The sequence below is a fragment of the Pelodiscus sinensis genome, chromosome 3 (genome assembly GCF_052426305.1).
Source record: "Pelodiscus sinensis isolate ZL-2025 chromosome 3, ASM5242630v1, whole genome shotgun sequence".
Classification (NCBI taxonomy): Eukaryota; Metazoa; Chordata; order Testudines; family Trionychidae; genus Pelodiscus; species Pelodiscus sinensis.
Genome location: NC_143054.1, coordinates 148,015,640 through 148,041,455, shown reverse-complemented (window position 1 = coordinate 148,041,455; position 25,816 = coordinate 148,015,640). Strand labels below are relative to the sequence as shown.

Genomic DNA, 25,816 nt, shown 5'->3' with positions numbered 1-25,816 from the left:
GCATCTGGGCGTCCCGCCGCTCCCGTCCTCCGGGGCGAGAAAAGCCCTGTTCGTAACTGCGGATCCGACATAAGTCGGATCCGCGTAACTCGGGGACTGCCTGTAGTTCTTGATTTAACACATTGAATGAGAATTCATCTGAAGCCACTGATACAGGGATACTGACAAATACATAATGCAATTGTGATATTAGGAAATACAGTTGACAGGCTGAGATGGAATATTTCTTGGAGCAGTTCTTTTGGCTCGCTGTCCTATTTAAAGTTGGTGGAATGCATACACTTCAGGAAGACCATCTCATCATAGAGATCTCTTAGAATTTTGTTGGTGTAGCTTTGTAGAAATTGTTCAGCTGCTGAATATAGATCTTCATCACTTGGGGTATGTCTACACTACCCTCCTACTTCGAACTAGGAGGGTAATGTAGGCATACCGCACTTGCAAATGAAGCCCAGGATTTGAATTTCCCGGGCTTCATTTGCATAAGCGGGGAGCCGCCATTTTTAAAACCCCGCTGGTTCGAGGAGTAACGGTAGTTCGAACTAGGAAGCCTAGTTCGAATGACCTAGTTCATGCCCCGTGTAGCCGCGCTGCACGGGGTTCGAACCAGCGGGGTTTTAAAAATGGCGGCTCCCCGCTTATGCAAATGAAGCCCGGGAAATTCAAATCCTGGGCTTCATTTGCAAGTGCGGTATGCCTACATTACCCTCCTAGTTCGAACTAGCAGGGTAGTGTAGACATACCCTTGGTTCTCTGAACTCCCAAAGGAATCCAAAAAGGGTACAAAATTTGTCACAGTGACTCAAATCGATGTGTAAGACCAGATTTGATGGAGTCAATAATTGACTCAATAGTGCCTTTCTACAGCAGATTGAGATGTTAGGCTGTGATTGGTGGAAAACTCAAATGAAATGTCAATATCCTGTGCTACTGATTTGGACTCAGAAAGGATTGTGTCCCATTGATCATGAATCTTTTAAATATCTTTAAGAAGTCATTCAGTGTTATCCCTCTCAATATATAATGTAGCATTGCATGCTTCAATTACAAGATTAGTTTCGTAGATCATTTTTAGCAGCTTCATCCACATGGATGACATTAAAATGCATTCAGATTTGGATGTATACTTCTGAATTGACTTAAGCTCAATGTGAGCCTATGCTGTGAGCGTAAGGGATTCAGGCTCAGTAAAAGCCTCTCACAGGGTCCAAATGCTGTGCAACTGGTTTAATGCCATCAATTCATGCTGACCGTCTTCTTGTCCATATACTGTGAAGGGAAACAGGCAGATTCTGCTTCAGAATTTCCCACTTTTGAGGACTGCCGCTGAAGAGGTTGTATAATTGCTGGATTGTTCTCAAATATGTGATTGCTTCCTTGCATAATTCAGTGCAATTAATGCCAGCAAGATTTAGTGTGTGGTTGTCACAACTGGTGAAAATACAGTTTGGATTTTGCTCAAGAAGGACTGCTTGTACTCTGTTGTACTTCCCAGCCTTATTGGATTCACTGTAATAGGCTTGGCCAATGCTGACTTGAAAATTTAATTTGAAGCCTTCCAGAATTTCTAATACATGAGTGGCGATTTTTTTTCCTGGTTTTTTTTTTCATGAAATTATCAAATAAAATGAATTGTTCTTTAGTTGAAGCCCTTGAACATCCTGTAATTTTAACATATTGAACAATCAAGATGGTCTGTTCTTTGAGAACAGTCTGGAGATGTATCAATAATAATCTAAAAGTACTTCATGTCGTATCTCTTCAAGAATTGTTGTTTGCACAAATGTACCACATAGCTCAATAAACTCGTTTTGTATTCGGGTAGACAGATAATGTACTTGCATGCATTTTCTGCTCTCTTGTGATTCATGAACATACTTAACATGGCCTGATAAAAATGGGTCATACTTGCTAAGAAGCTCAAGTATATCAAGAAAATTTTCATTTATAGGGTCACTGATACATTGACTGGAACCAAACAAAGCCAATCGCTGTTCAGAAAGAAAAAGTATGACATTCAATATGCGCTTAAGGAGTTTTTTCCAGTTATCAGTTTCTGTGTTTATTTCACCCAGGAGTAAGTTTTCAATTGAACTGTCTGCTAGTGCTGCTCTACTATCTGATTTCCCTGTAACATAGTTAACTCTATGCAATATTGAAGTTTCATGTGAAGATATTTGGTTTTTCAACTTCCTCCAGCCTCTACTGATGCTCCAACTAGATGGATGAGACCATACTGATGCATTTGAAGTATTACTGTTAAAAATGAAACAGGGTACACAGTACACAGCACACAGCCTGTTTTTTCCATGCTCCAGCAGAGCTAGTCTCTTGTGTAGATCTTTCCATTTGGAAGAGTTTTTGTCAGCAGACGAATGGGAAAAGCATGATCGTCAACCTCTTTTGATATATTATTTGGAATCTTAAAACCACTAACTTTGAGAAACAAAGTTTGAGCAACATTGTTGTTACCATGAAGTCCAATATCAGGTTCTGATGCCACTGTTGTTGTTACACTGTGTCCTGTGCAAGTCATAAGTTCTTGCTCTTGCTGTGCAGCATCTTCAAGGTCCTGCACAGTCTCTAAATTGAGCAGAGATTCTGCATCTATTGCTACTGTTCGCATTTCTGTGTCTCGATTAATGACCTCTTCATTTTGAGGCAGTGGCATTGAAGCGTCATTTGTGGATACAAAGTTTTCATCATCAGAACTGGAAGCGTCACTGTCAGTATGGTCACCATCTATAATGGCTGAGGCATTTTTTTCTATGAAAAATGATGTTATTGGCTTTAAACGCCTAACTGCTGCTTCACTCTGTTGCTTTTGCCATCTTACTTGCACTGCTTTCAAATCTTTGCTTCATTTTTATAAAGGGGTTCTTTTAAAACACAATAATACACAATAAATTAATTCAATAAAGGCTATTGCCTATACAAAATTTTAATGGCATATACTTTGCAATGAATATTATATAATAATGGTTTGGGGATGTCATTTACTATGGCCCTTATAGCCTTATTTCAAAGTCTTGAAATTTCATCTGCTAACATGTTCCTGTTATTAAATTCCTCTAATAATTGGTGTGTTATTATGAATATGAACATAGGGCAATTGTCAGATTAGATGTAAAGTTTATTGAACAACTGGAATTAAAAGTTAATTATCACAAAAAACCCTTTAAAGGTGAATCTAAAACTGGAAGAAGAGGTAGCTTACAGATGAGCCTGATATGGTTATTATATACAAAGACACACAACCCTCCTCCCCCTCCAGGAATACAAAATGCAGAAATAAACATCTAATTTAAAGGTTAAACTCACTCTCAGACCAAGCAAAATCCCTTTACAGTTACAGAATTAATTATGACTTTCAAAACCGCTAAATTATGCAAAGCCTGTAAACAGCATTTCATAACTTAAAATCACCAGTCACAGATGGTACTCTAGTCTCCAGTCACACAGACAAAAATTTGGATGTGACCGAAACATTGGGGAAGGTTCGAGGTCCCACAATGATTTAAATGAATATTTTGCAGTTATATAGAACTTATTTTGTTGTCTGTTATAACTGTAAGGTGTATAATAAATAGAAATAATTTGGTGTAAAATTTGAGGCCCCCTTGTTTCCTGAGGCCCGGCAACATGGCGCCTCTGGCCCCCACTCTGACAAGGCCTGCCACTAGGTGCCACAAACCCTTGGCTGAGGGAGGAGACCTTGCACAGTCCCCCGCCCGCAGGTCAGTTGGAGTCTGGGGGCAGAAGAATGTGCAAAATCATTTGCTGTTCAAAGCAGCTGGTGGCGCTTTCCCGCCACCGGGGTACTGGGCACCTAGAATAAAGTCATTCATTATTCAAAACAGCTGGTGGCTCCCTCTAGGTGCCCAGTGCCCCGATGGCGGGAGAGAGCCACCAGCTTCTTTGAAGAGCAAATGACTTTGCACATTCTTCTGCCCCCAGGTCTTGATTGGCCTGGGGGAAGGGGATTGGCAGGGAACCCGTGGGCCAGATCAATTGGCTTGGTGGGTCAGATTTGACCCACAGGTCATATCTTGCCCAAGCTTGGCTTAAATAGGCTTTCCCCCAGGCCAGGATCTCTTTCCCTAGATGTGTTTAAGTCCCGTCTTGACAAAGCCCTGGCTGGGTTGATTTAGTTGGGATTGGTCCTGCCTTGGGCAGGGGGCTGGACTTGATGACCTTCTGAGATCTCTTCCAGCTCTGATTCTTTGTTTGGCACCCCCAACCCCATGAAAAATACCAGGTTTAAGATGTCACGTATCAGGGGGTAGCTGTGTTAGTCTGGATCTGCAAAAGTGATGAGGAGTCCTGTTAGTCTATAAGGTGCCACAGGACTTCTCATCGCTTTTGCAGGTTTAAGATGAATTCTTAAATCGGAGGTCATGGTCACATATCTTTTTAGGACCAACCACAATCAGGTTTGAGTTGAGAAGTATCACTAATAGCCCTCATTAGCACCTTTAGAATTATAAACAGTTCCACACTTCATATTTCTAACCTCACATACAAAAATGATACATGTACCAAAATAGGCTGTACACATTCAGCAGATTGTACCATTAAAATCGATATGAGGTATTTTGTCTAAAGCATCTTTGAGTCATGTATATTCATAAGCCAGTTTTCATAAAGGATGGGGGCATGACTGTGTACTTAGCTAAGATACAGTTATGTTGGGCTAAGCATTTGTTTGGTGACAGCTATGCTGTCTTGACATTGTATGTAATGTCACTATCTTACATTTGGAACTGTGTATTGTCTTTCTCTTTGTGACCCTCCAAAATGCAGTGTTTTTTCTGCTCCTCAAACCCTGCCTATTTACCAGGAAGAGAGTCCCATTTTGTGTTTCCTTTTGATATGTGACACAAGGGGCAATGGCATGTGCTATTAATTGTCATCCCTGTGATTGTTAGCTATGCAGAATTGGCAATTTGTGAGCTAATTGGCGATGCCTGTTTGCTGCAATTAACCTCATTATAGTTTTGATTACATTAATTAAACTTTTGTCCAGGACAGCAGCTGTTTAATCATTTGTCTTCAGGCTGCCCCTTCTGCCGGGGGTCATTCTGAAACCTGCTGTTTCAGATTGTGACAGTCAAGAGTGGGAGGACAGGAGTGGTGAATGTGAGCTACAGTCATGAGAGAGACAGCCTTGGGATTTTTGTCTTGATTTTTTCCAATTTGTCTTTTAAAAAAAACCCACCCCAAGTCCTACTGCAGAATTTTAACCATTAATTGATCTGTGATGTGGCTATAGTTAGAAACTGCTGAAGGTGTAAATCTTCAGGGCTGGCAAGGAGAGCCAGTCAATTTGTTCTATTACACACATTCCCACATACTAACCCACTAGAGTTAATGGGAGTTATGTGGGATGTACTCATCTCATTTATTGAAAGGAGAATAGACTGGTTGGCTTTGCTGCAGAGCTCAAATTAGGTCCTTTCCATTGCTTTATTTGCATCCCCCCCAAAAAAAAAAGTTGAAGCTCAAAAGTAATTTTGGGGAGAATCTCTATACATTCTTCATGAATGACCAGCACCCCCACAGAAGGTAACAACATGAAGGGGAAGGTAGGATTTGGGGAGATGGTGTTCCCAGTGGAATTTAGAACCCAGCTTTGCTTGAGTGACCCGTGGCCTAGCACGCAGCTGGGATGAGAGAATGCACCAAATTTCGAAATAGCCTATGTTGAAATAAACTTGAAATAGTGCATCTTATTTCGAGTTTAGAGTGCAGTGCAGACATAGCCTGAGAGATCTAAATGCTGACTTAGAATTCAGTGTTTTGTAGAGTAAGAACTTCCTCCAGTATGTAGTCTTCTCCCATCCCACAGACAGCTACTGAAGTATCCCACATTTCCTGCAGAATTTTATTTGACCTTTAGTTACCGACCATGTTTTTACTAAGCAATCTTTTTTTCGTTAGTCCTTTGGGTGGCGGCTTCAGACAGGTCTTGCTGTACAAACGAATGCATTTTAAAAAGAAACTATTTTTTTAACCTGCCAACACCTGCATTCAGAATTCTGTATTTCTTCTGGAATAGTTGAAGCCAGCCCCTAAGGCCCAAAGCAACAGACCGTGGAGCTGCTTCCTTCCCTTTATAGGCAGTTTTGATGCAATCAGTTCCAACAGGGGAAACAGAACCATGAACTCGATTCTGGCAGGTAAGTGTGTAAGTTAATAGAAATTCCCCCTCTTTGTTTTCAAGCAATAGGTGTTTGTCACTGTTCTGCACTGAAGTCCATTAGTGTCATAGAACTGTAAGTAACTTTCTGTAGTTATTTATAAAGCAAGATTTATACCAGTATTTCTCAGCGCCTGAAATCTCTATCTTTAATTTAATTAGTCTTTTAGTATTAACAATATTGGTATGGGAAAGCTTTGGCAGAGACACAGGCCTAAAGCTGCTGTGTCTCTGAAGAGATCCCAGGGACTCTGGCTCTGTTCCAATATCTTGTGCAAATAGCATCTCTGGAGCTCAAGAAAACATAACCATGTAATTTAGTGCTATCTTATATGTGACATTTCCAGGAGGGTATGGTCTGTGCATTGGGGGCTTGTCAAACTTCCCTGCCTTGTTAGCATGTAGGCTGCAGTCAGCAGCAAATGCCAGAAAGCAGAAGACAGGGCCTGGCAGACGTGTGAGTCAGATCAGCCCTAATCCTGTCATGGAAGACCCTATGCTGCACATGAGCCAGTAAGTCTGTGTATGGGCACAGGAGTCTACCTATCCAGCTATATCTGCAGGATCTGGCCTGTCTGCAAGCTGCAAAGCATTAGGAGATTTACTATGCAGGAATCAATGTTTAAACTTTAAATAGTTTTTCAAACTGTTTTTAAAAATTTGTATATAAAATAAATTCCCACGCAAAGAGTGTGTACCTGATAAATGTTTACAACTGAGTAGAAAACAGTTATTAGTTATCATGGCAATGTCATATTTTAAAATTTTTTCTTACTTCAGTAGAAATGATATTTTATTTTGCTTGCTTTGATTTCAATTACTGTTGAAATGAAAACGTTAGTCAAATATTCATCTCTCTATATATAAAAAAAGTTTTTCCTGATGTGTGACAGAATGACATCATCAGGCTCTCTGGCCATAGAAGTGGCCAGAGAGACGGTGGCTGGAGAGTGTAGCGAACAATGGGCTCAGCCCCCTAGTGTTTGTGTTTTTTAAAAAAATTGTTGTGGAGACCAAAATCTGCAAACCTTTAGTAACTTCTAAATGAATGAATGAGCTGTAATTCTTAAAACATCTTCTATTTGTCTTGGGTAGAAATGCCAACCCTCCAGGATTAGTTTGGAGTCTCCAGGAATGAAAGATTAATCTTTTAAATTAAAGATTGTCATGTGATTTGAATCTCCTGGATTATGTGCCTCCATAATTGGCAACCCTACTCTTGGGCAATGGCAGCACAGATGATCCTTTCTCTGTGCCTGATCCAAAGTCCACTGAAGTCATTGGAAGTCTTTCCATTGATCTCAATGAACTTTGAATCAGGCCTTGAGTATGCAACATGGTTGGGTTATGTAATGTTAGAGAAGATTTGGAAAAGGTAAGTCAGTTGCACAACTGGCATAATTTATGTAGTCTCATTGACTTAAATGCAGGTAGGCTGATTTATACCAGAAGAGGAGCTAGCCTGCAGATATACTACAATGGGCTAGTAATGAGTTTTAACATTTGGTAGTATAAAACTCTTTGGGACACCATTTTAGTCGCACAGGTTCCTTCCAGTTAGCATGCAGAAATCCAGTTGATGTCAGGAATAATTCTGCATGTGGGATGACCATGAATATGCCCCTTAGAGATATGCAGGACCAGATTTTCAGGTGTGATGAGAAAACACGGCTCCCATTCACATCAACTGGAGTTGAGTGCTCAGCACTTCTGAAAAATCAGGCATGAAGACCATGCAGCTCTCATTGACCACAATATGAAAGATACAGGGCAGAATATTATTAGGCTTGGATGACTTAGTCTTTTATCAGTAAATGCAGATTTCACTGTATACACACAAAAACTGATGGTCTAAATATTTCTTTTGATGATGATCAGAACGTACAGCTCGACAAAGTAAAAAAATGCTTCTCAAATACTTATCTGATTGGATTTAAGGATGTTTAATTTGTATATTTCAACATATCAACCATTTGTGTTTTAACTGTTAAAAAGCTTTAAGTTTTTGACGCTCAGTGCGTTTTGTCATTAAATAATTGTCTGACATCACCTAATTTCCCACAACTCTGAAAATTTAAATAATAAAAATCTTTAAGAATATTAAAATAAATGTCAATTAGCTGTTGAAATGATAAAAAATTGAATTCCACCAGACCTAAATATAACTTATGGGATGCTTGGGAGTCAGAAGGCTGATGTTAAGGCTGCACTTGAGATGCAGGAACAGCAATAAATCTGACATTTTTTGCTTGAGGGGATTTGTTTCTAAAGCCTAAAATTGATACTTTTTTGTTTGGCAGTCCTTTGATCTTAAATTGCACTTAACAGAGCAGCATCATTCCAAACCCTTGAACAGGCAAAATATTTGTTACTGCTAATGGTTAACAGCTGAAAATATATACATACATACACGAATTCATAGTTCCTGCAAAGAAAGGGTCTGATAGATAAAGAAAGATAAATCTGCTAAAAGTGAGAAGCAGGTGCTTTGAAAAGTATTACTCCTCCCACAGACAGGGAGAGATGAAAAGGTTTAGTTTGGGGAGGTACCTAGAGAGAAAGCAATAAGGGATCTGATTATCCAACCAAGAAAGACCAAAGTGCTTCAGAGTAAATTGAAGATGGAATCTTTAATATCAAGGACACCTACTATTTGCTTTTAAAAAATGGGTCAGATCTTGTAGATGCTGGATTTTAATACTAGGATCAGATTTTTCCATTGCCTTGCACTACGTATAATCATCTGTGTCTGTAGACAGTACTGATCTTGAAACATTTTACATTCACCCTAGGTAGGTGTAAATGACTACAAAGGTGCAGTGCAGTGGAGAATTAAGCTCTTAAACTTACATGTACCCCTGATGTAAATAGTGATGTCATTGGAGTTACACAAGAAATGACTTTGGCTTTTAATGTGTAGCTGCGGACAGTGTTAATGAAAGAATAACCTCAGTAAAATCAAGATAATTTTATTGTAATCCAGTGGTCCCCAACATGGTGCCCGCGGGTGCCATGGCGCCCACGGGGCTATTTGTGTGCGCCCGCCAGGTGCTCGGGGCTGGCCTGGCCCCGGGCACGTGGCTCATGCATGGTGCCGGAGCTGGCCCGGGTGCATGGCACACGGTGAGCGCTGGCCCCGGGAAAGCTGCGAATTAGCTGCCCACACTCTGGGCGCATGGCGCTTGGCGGGGGGGGGGGGGCGGCCCCAGGCATGAATTAGCCGCCCTCGCTCTGGGCGCACGGCGCTTGGGGGGGGGCCGGCCCTGGGCGCGTGGCGCTTGGGCGGCTCCGGGCGTGCAGCTATGGGGGGAGCCCCACCCCCGGGCGCTCAAGTGTCCCCGCCCTCTGGCGCCCGGCAGGCGAACGGCCACGCCCCCTGGCGCCCGGCAGCCTCAGATGGTTGGGGACCACTTTTGTAATCAATGCAAAATATCCTTTGAATTCAGAGAGAGCCAGCAGGGACGGTGGGCGAACCCTTAGTTTGGGGAGGCTAGCCCCCCCCCAGCCCCTCTGCTTGAGGCTTTACTCTTCCACAGCCACCTGAGCCCAAGACCCATAGACGACCTCACTGTGGCCACTGGCTCCTGCTCCTGAGTAGCAGCCCAGGCCACTGGAGAGCCAGATGGCACAGCCCCAGCCCCAGAGCGCCGAGTGATGTGGCCCCAGCCTCCCTCACAGTATCATGTCTTTGGTTTGTAAGAGATGCAGTTCATAACTGAGAAGCATTTTAAATTGATGGAGCCTATGTGATGACTAACTTCCCAGAAGGCAGAACTGCAGCAAGCCTAGAGAAGTCGAGTCCTTCATGCATAGAGAGCCTGATCCCTTGTGACTGCCTATGATGATTAAATAACTTTAGAGCAGAATAAAGTTGAATAGCATTTGCTTTGAGCATCCTTCTGCAATACTTTTTTTTTTTTTTCAGTGATCACCCATGCTTCCAACATGCAGCATCTGGTAACTAAAGCTTTTCTTAAAGAGTTGACTTTTATTTTAAGATTTTTTTCTTTAAGATTATCTGGTATTTGTAACTTTAAATCTTTTTGCATGTGTATGTGTGTATAATATCAGATTATGGCTGGTAAAGGCTTTAGGTTAATTTGTAAGACCATGGTATTATCTTACATCAATCCAATTAAAGATTTAGCATTGTCATGCTTTACCAAGATAATGTAATATAGAACAAAACAAAATAGTGTTTTCAGCATCCATATGGTTTACAAGCATAAACTAATCCTCACGCCTCCGTGGGTGTGTCTAGACTACATGCCTCTGTCAGCAGAGGGATGTAAATGAAGCACTTTGAAAGTGCAAATGAAGCTGAGATTTATATATCCCGTGCTTCATTTGCATAATCATGTAATGGCGCTCTTTCGAAAAAGCGCTATTTCGAAATTGAAACTGCAATCTAGACACTGTTCTTTAGAAAACGGGGCGCTTTTTCGAAAGATCCTGTAAACCTCAAAAAATTGTCTAGACATAGACCCCGTGACCACACATTCCCAATATAACACAGCAGCACCATACAACGAGTATTATTTCCATTTTAGAGATGGAGTTTGAGGCAGAAAGGGCAAGTATCAACAAAAGGGAGTTGGTGTTGGAGCAAAGATCTCTATTATTTACCAAGATCACATTCTTCTGCAAAGCTTGAGAGGGGACTTATGTTGTGCGTTTGCAGTGGCAAACTAGAAAGAAATGTCTATTTAAGCGCACCATTTCTATCACAGATGTGGGGGTGATCGCCCTCTAATAAATTGTGGAGCCCATGCAAGAGATTATCTCCCCCTGCTCTTGGTTACACAGATCTATTCTCCAAAGACCTCTGCTGTCATTCTGTGGCCTAAGAGATAGGATTCCTTTTCCTCTGCATGAAAACCAGTTTATTTAAGCTTTTCACAAGTAAAGTGATGTGGGCCTTTGCATTCTTGTTCCATACAATCCTCTCTCTATGACAGGCTACACATGTTTCGTGTTCTGTTCCCTTGGCTTGAACTACAGAGTTCATTCTTGTCATCTTTTTCTTTTATTGCTGAAACTTTAACCCTCTGAGGAAATTGAAATATGATTTAAAAAATAACTTTGGTTTTATTACAAAAAATCAAAATGAGCAATTTTAGTTTATTTAACCTTTAATGAAGGCAGCATTCTCCTTATGAGATCATTTCAGCCAATAGACTTCTCTGTTTTCACCATTGTGGTTTAAAGTAAAAGGTTCGGAAATGTGGCTAGTCCCAGGAAGGCGCAGAAACAGGCAAACTATTACTAAATATCTTTTAAACTTTTATTAAAGGGCTTCTACGTATAAATTATGATTTTATCAATTTCTTACATACGTAGGCACTAAATAATTATTAGAATGTCCAATAAACAAAATGCAATACAGTGAAGAAAATTCTTTGAGGTTTCTCTAAATCCCAATAGTTGTTAACAAGGGACTAGGGTTTATTAACACTTACATTTACATCAGTCTTACTTATAAGACCAATCATTTATCTAAAACTTTTAACACTACTACTTAACAATACCTCTAAACAATTTCAGATAACAATACTTTCATTTAACAGACACACAAACTACAACAACAACATATTTGCTATTCGTTATGTTTGGTATACGTTACGCTCTACAGGAACTTGTTTGGTTCGGTGAGCGGGAGGTGGCCCTCGGGTGATCAGTCCTCGTACCTGGCTCATATTCCGCCATCCAATGTTTATTCGGGATTCCTCAATTTGATACAGGAGGGGAAGCTGTTTTATAGAGAGAGCTTTTGCGCGCTTTTTGTGATAGGCTAGCAGACCCTGTCTGTTAAGTGACAGGAGTAAGGGGGTGAGATGGTTTCCTGTTTTTCCTTTTCTGCCTTATCGGGCATGGTACAGTCAGCACAACCAGCATGAACTTTACATGAACTTTTTATGTCTGGTTTTGGTTCCTGTTCGTCGCTGACCCTTAAGTTACATAGTGTAAGGGTTTTCATCAAGGGGAAGTTGACCTTTTGCTTGGATGGCAATACGCGCGAGAGGCCTGGCCAGCAAAGAGCCTGCTTCCACAACCATGTAGTCCAAAGCAGAAACATCTAGCACTATGATCATATCGCTGACACTCTTTTCAAACAGAACTTTTTAGGGAAGCTCAGGCCTGGTGTTCTCATTGATTGATTTTAGTGAACGTTTTCCTAATTCAGACAATTCCTGCATTCAGTAAGATCCATTTGTCCTAGGGAAAGAAATTAATCCAAGGGCAAGCTGTGTCTTTTCCCCCCTCCTCTGGGAGCTGATTACCCAAATGTTCAAAGAAAATAAATACTACTTAGCTTTTAAACATTGTGGGAAGGATCTTGTTTTCCACTACCTGCATGAGCAACATAACTGATGCTGAGGTGGGCAAAGAGAGAGCTTATTCTATAGGAACTGAGAGAGGAATAAAGGACCCAATCATTACCTGATCAGTGCCCAAAATAAAGCAGGTATGTTGGGAAAGCAGCGTGGTCTAATGGATGGATCTCTGGACTTGTTAGAAGACTCAGTGCTCAGCAGCAGACATGCAATGTGACTTTAGGCAAAACGCTTCTCCTCTCTGTGCTTCTGCTTCCTGTCCCATCTTTAATGACTTGTTCTTTAGATTGTAAGCTCTTTGGGGCAGAGCTGACCCAGCACAATAAGACTTTACTTTTGGGGCCTCTAGTTGCCTCTACTATCATACAAATGCTAAGCATGTTAATGCCAAAGTACACTTTGGCTTATGTATTCCATTGCATATAGAGCATGAGAGCTATAAGAGGTTTCAGAGCATTGTGTTTTACTGTAGTTGACCTTTGTTTCTTACATTGGAATTGAAAAAGGTTCACAAAAGAGCAACAGAAATGATTAGAGATATAAGGGTGTGTCTAGACTACAGAGTTTTGTCGACAAAAGTGGACTTTTGTCGACAAAACTATACCTGCATCTACACTACCGCTGAGTTCTGTCGACATAACATCGACAGAACTCAGCAGTTTTGTCGACGCTGATAAACCTCATTTTACGAGGCATAACACCTTCTGTCGGCAGCTTGCTTTGTCGACAGAACTGAATGTGTCTAGATGCTCTTTGTCGACAGAAGTTTTGTCGACAGATACTGTCGACACAACTTCTGTCGACAAAACCCTGTAGTCTAGACGTACCCTAAAATGGCTGACCTATGAGAGAGAGATTAATAAGACTGGGATTGTTCATCTTGGAGAACAGATGATTATGAGGGGATATGATAGAAGTATATAAAATAATGACCAGTGTGAAGAAAGGTTACCTCTAGACTGCAGCGCTTTTCTGAGATACCAGAGGTATCTCAGAAAAGCAATGCCACGTCCAAGGAGTGCGTCTACTTTTTCTATAAAATTTTCAAAAAAGTGGATGCACTCTTTCACCATCCCTGTAAACCTCATTTTATGAGGAATAAGGTATTTGTTGAAAGAGGACTTTTCCCCGAAATTTGGTGCCATGTAGACGTGCCAAATTTCAGAAAAGCCTGTTTTGACAGTAAAACGGAAAAAGATATGCAATTTGCGTACTGCCGATTGCGTTTCTGTTTCTAACTTACCTCTGCAGTGTAGACCTAGCCAAAGTGAAAAGAAGAATTATTTACTCCTTCCCATAACACAAGAACTAGGGGTCACTAAATGCAATTAATGAGCAGCAAGTTTAAAACAATCAAAAGGAAATATTTCTTAACATAACACACAGTCAATTTGTGGAACATATTGCCAGAAGATATTATGAAAACAAAGACTTTAACAGGGTTCAAAACAGAACAAGATAAATTCATAGAGAACAGGGCCCTCAGTGACTATTATCCAGGATGGGCAGCTTCTGTTTGTCAGAAGCTGGGAATCAGCAAAGGGAGGGATCACTTCATGGTTACCTGTTTTGTTCATTCCCTCTGGGGCACCTGGCACTGGGCACTGTCAGAAGACAGAATTCTTGGCTAGATGGACATTTGACCTGATCCACGATGGCCTTTCATATTGCTTACGGCACCTTTTCATCTTCCTTTTTCTTCCGGGGAACTCGAATTTAGGCATTACATCTATACAGCTGATATACAGTATTACTTCTCTGTTAACCCGTTACCATGCCCCACCACCTCCCATACATTTGCCTGTCTGAATTCTGTGTGCTCCTGCTTCACCATAACTTTGGGCTACTGAATACTCTGAAGTCTTTTCAGTGTAATTTTTCTCTTAATTCAGTGCAGCTGTGATAAAGACCTGAACTTAAGTCCAAGGCTAAAAACCTTGGGGTTCATTTTCCCTACTTCTCCCCTCTGCTCTAGAACTTATTGGGAATTCTTCCACTAAACAGTCTTTTGTCACAAAATGCTGATTTGTCAAAACTGAATCTTAGCAGAAACATAACAGTTTGGGCTAAACTTTTGTTGGGAAGATTTCTCAGGCCCAGGATATATATATTAGAGATGTGGAGAGGTTGACTCCACAATAGTCCAGGGGATAGGGTCCTCACCTGGCATGTGGGAAACCTAAGTGGTGGTGGGAGACCGAGGCCTATTGGAAGCACAGGTAGGAAGCTAGAGGAATAGTAGTAGGAGATAGCTAGATTATGGCTAGGGGGATCTGATTGTTAAGGGAGTGTAGAATAGATAGATGGGCAAATACAGTCACAGAGAGATGGAACTCAAAACCACAATAACCACAATCTGAACCCTGGATACTCATTAATGGATCTTCAAGTCGCTGTTTTGTTTCAGACCAATTCCCCAAGCCAAATACACAGAGAAGGATTGGAACTTACGTTGTCCTGCATTTTGCTGGAACTTAACTTCATTCACAAGTTTAATTCTTATGCTAATGGTCTGAACTGAGATAGAGAATGGCTCGCACAGTATCCTCCACATTTTAATGACACAACCAAACAATGGAGGTGCTAATGGTTCTTAGCAGCCTCTTGTAACTATTTGAACTATCCACTCACTGTCTCTCTTTTTCTTCCTCCTCTCCCCTTCCCCCCCTTCCCTTATTTATTCTTGGATCTGGACTTATTATACTCCTGTCATCTGAAGAAGTGGGCTGTGCCCACAAAAGCTCATGATACCATCTACATGTTTTGTTAGTCTTTAAAGTGCTACTTGTTGTTTTTAAAGTTTTAAAAACCTACTTGTTTTTAAAGTTTTTCCTGTTCCAGACTAACTCGGCTATCCCTCTGAAGCTTTTGAACCCTGTGAGTACGTCTAAGCTACATGGCTCCATCAACGGAGCTATGTAGATTAGTTTACACGAAAAAGGGAAATGAAGCTGCGATTTAAATAATCACCGCTTCATTTAAATCAAAATGGCCGCCACGCTGTGCTGATCAGCTGATTGTCGACACAGCATGGCAGTCTAGACGGGGATCTGCTGACCCCAGAACCCTTTGTTGGCAAATCCTGTAAGCCTCATTTCAGCTTCATTTACCTTTGCCGTCCTGCCTAATCTACATGGCTTCATCGCCATGTAGTCTAGACACACCCTGAATGTCAGCAAGCATTTACCTTCCTAGGGTGCTTAAGGATAACCCCAAAGGACACTCATGCCCAAACGATATTGCTAATTCACAGGTAGCATAGTGATGATTGGCAGAAAAGTACATGCTTTGAATCAGAAACATCTTCAGAAATAGCAAATGATCTTGGATTATTAAAATGTTTTCCTACCATTGCTTATATTCTAGCTGATTACAACAGATGAAAGCTGAGTCACTAATATCTGATAGCAAATGTTAACTATTAACAGCCACAATTTTTGAATTATCATAAAGCATTCCATCCGCTTTAGAAGCCTTCCTAAAATGAAGAAAGGAATACAGACATTAGGACCTATTAACAGTTCTTTAGCTTCATGTTGTCAGCCCTTAAAACACGAACAGGCAGATTTATTGCCACAAACTGTTAAGTGCTAAAATGTGTTTCTGCATTTTATTGCTTTATAATTTGATAACTCCAGTGCCACTAAATGACATGAAATATATTTGCCACAATCATTTGCCCAACTCATGCTGTTATGTTTGTCAGTTGCAGTGTGAAGTGCAAGTTCTTGACATTGATTCTAATGACTGTAAGAAACTTGCGATGATAATATGGCATTCTGTTTAAGGGTACATCTAAACTACATCCCTTTTTTGATAAAGTGATGTAATTAGACATATCTCAATTGTAAATGAAGCTGGGATTTGAATTTTGCTGTGGCTATGGCTTTTTTTCCGAAAAGCCGCTTTTCGAAAAAAAAACTGCGGTCAAGAAATGCCCCGTTTTGAAAGATCCTGTAATCCCCAAATCTGTCGAAAGATCCCCGTTGGTGACCTGCATCCATCCTATTCTCAGGATCTTTCTATAACAACTCCTTTTGAACACCAATATCCTTCTTTTCGAATCTTTCATTATCACCCATGTCTCACAGCTGTATAACATGCTGCTAGATAGACATGTTTTCAAGACACTCAGCTTTGTTCCTAAGCTAATCGCTTTACTTTTCCAGATCGTATCCATCTCCTTCAAACTCGCTCTTGCTTTTGCTATTCTAGTCGCTATTTCTTTCTTACTGTCTAGATCATATGTCATGTTGCTTCCCAAATATGTGAACCTCTCTACGTTCTCTAGTTGGATCCCATCTACACTGATCTTCCTTCAGCAATGCACAATTTGTCCTTTAAAACCCAAAGCTGATGATTCTGGTTCTTTTTTTTTTGTCCAAAATGCCCCAAACGTCATTGCTAATTTGACTTTCACTTTTCAGTACATCACAATACCAAAAGGATCCACCCAACATGGTTGTCTGTCAACTCTGTTTTCCCCTCTTTTTATTCATGAGTGCATCGCATGCAGCTGTTGATTTTAGGCTGTGAGTACATTTAACGGTAATGTGTTTGGGATGATTGTGACTCATACAAAAGTCATTTGAATGATTGGGTCTTTTCAACTACTGCTGATGAATCTTGAAAAGGGGAATGTCTTTTTTTTTTTAATCTTCATGGAATTCATTGGCTTACTAGCCGTGTTGAAAATTTAATCATTCTTAATTGAGACATTCTAATTGTTAACATACTCAGTGGCTTTGTATTTGCATTCTGAATGTATTTGAAATGACTCTTCAGTCTTTTCTACTGAGAAACTGAAGAAAACACCAAAAGGTTTCAAAGAGAGATGATTGTTACAGATTCAATAGGCCTCATGTTTGTTTGGAAGTAATTTGTAAACATCCTACAGAATATGGACATTTATATTTACTGCTGTCTCCAGGGGGAAAAAAGTCTGCATGCACGACAGGGTTTGTGGTCGCTTGGTGCGTGCTGGATCTCTAGGAGTCTGCCTTTCCAAGGCAGGACAGCAGCATGCTTATTATTGCTATGTCCTGGCTGAGGTTTCAGAGGCTTAATTGGGGAGGCCTTAGGGTTGCCAGGTGTCCGGTATTGACTAGGACAGTCTGGTATTTTCGCTTCCTGTCCGGTAAATTAAAAAAAATACCGGACACCTAAAATGTCTGGTATTTCCTGATTTTTTTTTTCCCGGCCAGGAGGCGAAAATACTGTGTGCTTACCTGCTCCGTAGGCGAGTTATCTGGCTCAGAGCAGGAAGACAAAATGGTGGAGGGCTGCCAGCAGCCTGTTAGGGCCAAAAATCCTCAAAAGCTTTTCTTAAAGGGGCCATGCTAGTTTTTAATTTAATTTTATTTTGCTTAACTCTCAGGGTGGTTGTGGGGTTTTTTTCTTTTTTTTTTTTCCTGCTCAACAACTTGGTCTCCCCCATTTTTTTTCTCAACAGAATATTTTCCTCTTTTTTTTTTTTTTTTTTTTTGACGGAGGGCGGGGGCATGTTCAGTTTTTTTGGTTGAACCATTTGGCAACCCTAGAAGGCCTCACTGAACTGAAATAGTCAGTAGAACTGAATCTGGAAGGCAAAGAAGCTGTGACTTCACTGGCAGAAAAGCATGGGTCTTTTTACACCAGAATGTGTAATGGCATCTTGCTGTAGAATCCTAAGTGGAGACACGGCACTTGTAGTTTTTACACTGAGCTAGTCATAAGATGAGTTCAGCTATAATATTGCCCTCTCTCTCCACTGGTGGCTGATCTGGCTTTGTTTATGTCGTGGCAAGACTGCAGTGCTTTGCCTCTGCTATGATTTGACAGCAGGATGGTGAATATGTGTGTTACTCTGAAGTGAAAATTCACCTTTTTGTCAATGAAGATGAAGTCACAGCCTAAAAAGAGACTAGGAAATTCATAGGCCAGGAACAGACATGTACTGACTGGGTGCCAAATCAGTTGTTGTGGAGCTGTTAGAGTTGTACCAAGTGTGTGTGATTGGGTTTTATATTGTTTTTTGCTATGCTGCCTGCAAGGCATTTGGCCAACGCCTTTACTGACTTGAGTTATTGTCATTGTTCAGAACCCTGTAAAAATCAGAAACTAGAGAGAGCATTTTTATTTTATTTTATTTTATTTTATTTGCTCACCTGAAGCCTCTTGTGAATTCTGTCTTCAGAGGACACAACTCTGGCCCTGCCACAACATGTAAAACTCACAAACTCCACTCATGAGGCAAATGGCAGTTGCTATTAATGAATTTATATGTAGTGGTGGACATATTTCTTATTAAATAATTAGCTACAATACAAAGTATGTGAATGAAAACTGAACAAAATTACATATGTGGACTGATCAGGTAACAAAGATCAAGTCAGAGTTGAAAGGGTATTTTGTAAAACACACAAATGCAGTTAGGAATCACTCATAACTGAAATTAGACGAGGGGAAATTATTTGTTTTGTTGCTATCCTTACTGAATGGGGATTTGTCCATTTGTGTTCTCTGAAAACTGGTGGAATCTTCCAAGTTCCTAAGCAGTCAGGACTTTCCAATGTAATGGCTTTATTTTTATCTTTTTCTTATGTCCAGACCTGACAGCCAATATTGCTTGTACAGGCAGTCCCCGGGTTACGTACAAGATAGGGACTGTAGGTTTGTTCTTAAGTTGAATCTGTATGTAAGTCGGAACTGGCATCCAGATTCAGCCGCTGCTGCGAGAAAATCCCCGTTCGTAACTGCGGATCCGACGTAAGTCGGATCCGCGTAACTCGGGGACTGCCTGTATTGCTCAATCTCACCTAGCTAAGTTTGAGGTGTTGAAATGAAACTATTTCATTGTAAGCTTTCAACTTATCTAATTAAGTGCACAGTCCTCAGCTCAGCAAAGCACATCCTTACTTGTAAACACATGCTTCAATTCTTTGCAGAAGAGGGATGGGATTACTCATATGTTCAAAGCTACATAGGTTATTTAGCATTGCTAAATTGGGGCTTGAGTGCCACAGGTAACTCCGTATATGGAACAGTGAGTATCTCTCAGGATTGGACTATAAGAAATCACTCACTGAGTGTTTCATATCTGAAGATATTGATTGAGAACTGCACCTGATCTGGCAGTGGGAGTGGAGGGAATCCTGCACCTCAGAGCAATCAATTAGCATCCCTCATGGCTGGATACATAGCAAAATATCTATTGTAAAATATTTTAAGCTTTCTCTTTTAAGATAAGGTTGATCAATTAAATTAAGTCTGGTTCAGTTACCAGATATTGAATTAATGTATAATTTTGTATTTTACACTATGGATTTAATGTTTTAGCAATGCAGAGTGAGTGACCCTTAGCAAACAGGAGCAGCTAACAGAGTTCTGTGCAGGAGTGATTACGGGACCCTTGGAGTCCATGTGCTGAAGCTAGCAGTTGGAAGCAGTGAGCTTTTTAATGAGGCTTTGAAACCTAACCCTTTGATCCCAGTAGAAGTTAGTAATAACTTTCAGGCTCTCTGCACAGATACTACGGTAGAGAATGCTTTAGAAGAGATCTCTGAGGGTAAGGATTAGAAGAAGACCTTATCAACCAGAAGGCATGGGATGTATAGTCTAGGCATGGGTTTTCAATGACCACTACTCCCAAGAGAAGAAGACGGGTAGTGTGGTCAGGGTCTCCTTCCTAAGAGAGTCATCCATCAGTTGACCAGACCAGGAATCTCAAGAGGTGTTTCTTACCTGGAGCTAGAATTCAGTATGTGACTGAGAGTCTTCCAAGACTGATCAAACCTTCGGCTTGCTATCCCTTCCTACTTCTGCACATAGAAATTAATGATACTGCCAAGAATGACATCGAGCATGTCACTGCAGATTATGTAGCACTGGGAAGAATGATCAAGGCATTTGAGGGGCAAGCTGTGTTCTCGTCCATCCTCCCTGTTGAAGAAAAAGGGTTCAGGTAGGGATTGTCAAATTTTGGAGGTAGTGCAGGTGGTGTTGGAGAGAGGGCTTTGGATTCTTCAACCATGGAATGGTATTCTGGGCACAAAGATTGCTAGGAAAAGTTAGGCTCCACCTAATGAAGAGAGGGAAGAGCGTCTTCGCGGGCAGGCTTGGAAACCTAATGAGGAGAGCTTTAAACTAGGTTCATTGGGGGACAGTGACCTAAGCTCTGAGGTAAGTGGGGAAGTGGAATACCAGAAAGAAACACAAGGAGGAAGGTGCAACAGACGAGAACCCCTGATAAGGTAGGGAAATCAGCTAGTTATGTAAGGTGTCTGTACAAGAATGCAAGAAGCCTGGGAAACAAGCAGGAATAATGCTTGTCTGGCACAGACAAATAACTATTATTTGATTGGAATAATGGAGACTTGGTGGGATGACTCACATGACTGGAGCACCGTCATGGAAGGGTATAAACTGTTCAGGAAGGACAGGCAGGAGAGGAAAGGAGGAATTGCACTGTATGTAAGAGAGCAGTATGATTGCTTAGAACTCCAATATATAGAGGGAGAAAGATCTGTTGAGTCTTCAGGTTAAGTTTAGAGGTGGGAACAAAAGGGGTGATATCATAGTCAGTGTCCACTATAGATCACCAGATCAGGAGGATGAGGTAGATGAGGTTTTCTTCAGACAACTAACAAAAGCTTCCAGATCACAGGCCCTGGTTCTCATGGGGGACTTTAATCACCCAGACATCGGTTGGGAGACCAATACAGCAGTACACAGACAATTCAGGAAGTTTTTGGAGAATGTCGGGGATAACTTGGATTCTTCAATCATAGTAGAAGTGCTGAAGGAGCCAACCAGGGGCCATGCACAGCTTGACCTGCTACTCACAAACAGGAACTAGTAAAGGAAGTAGAGGTGGGTGACCATGAGATGGTTGAGTTCAGGATCCTGACCAAAGGAAGAAAGGAGAACAGCAAAATGCACACACTGGATTTCAGAAAAGCAGATTTTCACTCCCTCTGGTAACTGATGGGCAGAATCCCCTGGGATGCTAACATGAAGGGCAAAGAAATCCAGAAGAGCTGGCAGTATTTTAAAGAAGCCTGATTGAAGGCACAGGAACAAACCATCCTGATGTGCAGTATGGGGAATCGCCCCAGGGGCCCACCCTCTCTGGGGTGACCCAGTGTGAGCCGGTTCCCAAGTTTCTCTAGCCCTGGCGCGGGGAGAGGATCCAGACTGCGGTGCCAATGCCATTTTACCTGCAATCCCCGACCCTGGGTGACCTCCCCTCTTAATAGGGTCCTCCCCAAGGTTACGGCTGGCCCCCTGGACCAAATCCTTGGTCCTTCCTTCCATGTATTCTGTAGTCCTAGTCCCCTGGCCCAATACACCTGGCGTGCACAATATCTTGCTTGTGGCTAACTATTCTGCACATGCTCTGTCTCTTGGCTCGATGGGGTGGAGGTTAGGGGGAACCCGGGCCTTCCCACTTCTCCAGGTCCCGGCCCAGGGCCCTTAAGGTTGGGACAACTGCCGTTACCTGCCTGGCGGGGGCAGACCCCTAAACCCGTCAACCGCTCGGGGTTTCAGTGGTTGACCGAAGGAGGACCCATGATTCGAATGCAGAGGGTAGGGCGATCAACTGGTTATCATAGAATGATAGAAAACTAGGACTGAAAGGGACCTCGAGAGGTCATCGAGTCCAGTCCCCTGCCCTCATGGCAGGACCAAATACTGTCTAGGCCATCCCTGATAGACATTTCTCTAACCTACTCTTAAATATCTCCACAGATGGAGATTCCACAACCTCCCTGGGCAATTTATTCCCATGTTTGACTACCCTGACAGTTAGGAACTTTTTCCTAATGTCCAACCTAAACCTTCCTTGCTGCCCATTGCTCTTGTTCTATCTTCAGAGGCCAAGATGAACAAGTTTTCTCCCTCTTCCTTATGACACCCTTTTAGATACCTGAAAATTGCTATTGTGTCCCCCTAAATATTCTCTTTTCTAAACTAAAAAAACCCAGTTCTTTCAGCCTTCCATCATAGGTCATGTTCTCTAGACCTTTAATCATTCTTGTTGCTCTTCTCTGGACCCTCTCCCATTTTTCCACATCTTTCTTGAAATGCGGTGCCCAGAACTGGACACAATACTCCAAATGAGGCCTAACCAGCGCCGAGTAGAGTGGAAAAATGACTTCTTGTGTCTTGCTCACAACACACCTGTTAATGCATCCCAGAATCATGTTTGATTTCTTTGCAGCAGCATCACACTGCTGACTCATATTCAGCTTGTGGTCCACTATAACCCCTAGATCCCTTTCTGCCATACTCCTTTCTAGACAGTCGCTTCCCATTCTGTATGTCTGAAACTGATTGTTCCTTCCTAAATGGAGCACTTTGCATTTGTCTTTATTAAACTTCATCCTGTTTACCTCAGACCATTTCTCCAATTTGTACAGATCATTTTAAATTATGACCCTATCCTCCAGAGCAGTCGTGACCCCTCCCAGGTTGGTATCATCTGCAAACTTAATAAGTGTACTTTCTATGCCAATATCTAAATCGTTGATGAAGATATTGAACAGAGCTGGTCCCAAAAGAGACCCCTACGGAACCTCACTTGTTATACCTTTCCAGCAGGATTGTGAACCATTAATAACTGCTCTCTGAGTACGGTTATCCAGCCAGTTATGCACCCACCTTATAGTTGCCCCATCTAAGTTGTATTTACCTAGTTTATTGATAAGAATATCATGCAAGTCCGTATCAAACGCCTTACTAAAGTCTAGGTATACCACATCCACCGCTTCTCCGTTATCCACAAGACTCGTTATCCCATCAAAGAAAGCTATCAGATTGGTTTGACATGATTTGTTCTTTACAAATCCATGCTGACTGTTCCCTATCACCTTGCCACCTTCCAAGTGTTTACAGATGATTTCCCTAATAACTTGCTCCATTATCTTCCCTGGCACAGTAGTTAAACTAACTGGTCTTTAGTTTCCTGGGTTGTTCTTATTTCCCTTTTTATAGATGGGCACTATATTTGCCCTTTTCCAGTCTTCTGGAATCTCTCCTGTCTCCCATGATTTTCCAAAGATGATAGCTAGAGGCTCAGATACTTCCTCTATCCGCTCCTTGAGTATTCTAGGATGCATTTCATCAGGCCCTGGTGACTTGCAGGCATCTAACTTTTCTAGGTGATTTTTAACTTGTTCTTTTTTTATTTTATCTTATAAACCTACCCCCTTCCCACCAGCATTCACTGTGTTAGGCATTCCTTCAGACTTCTCGGTGAAGACCGAAACAAAGAAGTCATTAAGCATCTCTGCCATTTCCAAGTTTTGTGTTACTGTTTCTCCCTCCTCACTGACCAGTGGGCCTACCCTGTCCTTGGTCTTCCTCTTGCTTCTAATGCATTTATAAAAAGTCTTCTTGTTCCCCTTTATTCCCATAGCTAGTTTGAGCTCATTTTGTGCCTTTGCCTTTCTAATCTTGCACCTGAATTCCTGTGTTGTTTGCCTAAATTCATCCTTTGTAATTTGTCCTACTTTCCATTTTTTATATGACTCCTTTTTTATTTTTAGATTATGCAAGATCTCATGGTTATCTAAGGTGTTTGTACACCAATGCGAGAAGCCTGTGTAACAAACAGGAAGAATTGGAGGCCCTGGCACAGTCCAAGAACTACAATTAGATTGGGATAACAGAGACTTGGTGGGATGACTCGCATGACTGGAGCGCTGAAATGGAACGATATAAACTGTTCAGGAACAGGCAGGGGAGAAAAGGAGGAAGCTGATTGCTCAGAACTCAAGTATATAGACGGAGAAAAGCCTGTTGAGAGTCTATGGGTCAAGTTTAGAAGTGTAAGCAACAGATTGTGGTTGGTGTTTGCTACAGGCTGCTGAATCAGGTGGATGAGGTAAATGAGGCTTTCTTCAGACAACTAAGAGAAGTTTCTGGATCACAGGATCTGGTTCTCATGGAGGACTTTCATCACCCTGACATCTGTTGGCAGACCAATATAGCAGTACACAGAAAATCCAGGAAGTTTTTGGAGAATGCTGCGGATAATTTCTTGGTACAAGTGCTGCAGGATCTGACCAGAGGCTGTGTGCATCTTGACCTGCTGCTCACAAACAGGGAGGAGCTAATAGGGGAAGTAGAGGTGGGTAACAACCTGGGAAGCAGTGATCGTGAGATGGTTGATTTCAGGATCCTGACCAAAGGAAGAAAAAGAGTAGTAAAATACACACCTTGGACTTCAGAAAAGCAGACTTCAATTTCCTCAGAGACCTGATGGGCAGAATCCCCTGGGATGCTAACATGAAGGGGAAAGGAGCCCAGGAGAGCTGGCATTATTTTAAAGAAGCCTTATTGAAGGCACAGAAAGAAACCATTCCAATGCGTAGCAAGAGAAGCAAATATGGTAGGAGACCGTATTGGCTTACCAGGGAAATCCTTGGTGAACTTAAGCACAAAAAGGGAACTTACAAAAAGTGGAAACTTGGACAGATGACTAGGGAGGGGTATACATGTATAGCTCGAGAATATAGGGGAGTTATCAGGAAGGCAAAAGTGCAATTGGGAATTGCGACTCGCAAGGGATATGAAGGATAACAAGAAAGGTTTCTACAGGCATGTTAGCAAGAAGAAGGTGATCAGAGTGGGTGTGGGGCCCCTACTGGATGAGGGGAGTAACCTAGTGACAGATGATCTTGGGAAGCTGAAGTACTTAATGCTTTCTTTGCCTCTGTCTTCATGGACAAGGTCAGTTCCCAGACTACCACGCTAAGTGACGCAATATGGGACAAAGGTGGACAGCCCTTGGTGGGGAAAGAACAGGTTAGGAACTATTTAGAAAAACTAAACGTTCATAAATCCATGGGACCGGATTTAATGCATCCGAGGGAACTGAGGGAGTTGGCAAATGTCATTGAGGAGCCTTTGGCCATTATCTTTGAAAATTCGCTGAGATTGACAGAGATCCCAGATGATTGGAAAAAGACAAATGTAGTGCCCATCTTTATGAAAGGGAAGAAGGACGATCCAGGGAACTATAGGCCGGTCAGTCTTACCTCCGTCCCTGAAAAAATCATGGAGGAGATCCTCAAGAAATCCATTTTGAAGCACTTGGAAGAGGGGAAGGTGATCAAGAATAATCAGCATGGATTCATGAAGGGCAAGTCATGCCTCACCAATCTGATTAGCTTCTATGATGCGGTAACTGGCTGCGTGGATAGGGGGAAGTCAATGGATGTGATTTATCTTGACTTTAGCAAGGCTTTTGATACAGTCTCCCTCAACATTCTTGCCAGCAAGTTAAGGGAATGTGGAT

The 25,816-nt window shown here is 41.7% G+C and overlaps 2 protein-coding genes and 1 pseudogene across 2 annotated transcripts in view; 1 reads left to right on the top strand and 2 right to left on the bottom strand.

The window, feature by feature from the left end:
- The window catches only part of RCOR3 (REST corepressor 3), a 460,088-nt gene that overhangs the window by 294,036 nt on the left and 140,236 nt on the right, over positions 1–25,816 (bottom strand). The gene's annotated exons all lie outside the window — the stretch shown is intronic.
- KCNH1 (potassium voltage-gated channel subfamily H member 1) overlaps positions 1–25,816 on the top strand; it is a 269,858-nt gene that overhangs the window by 175,943 nt on the left and 68,099 nt on the right. The window lies entirely within an intron of this gene.
- Positions 1,199–2,864, bottom strand: LOC149525164 (zinc finger MYM-type protein 1-like; annotated as a pseudogene).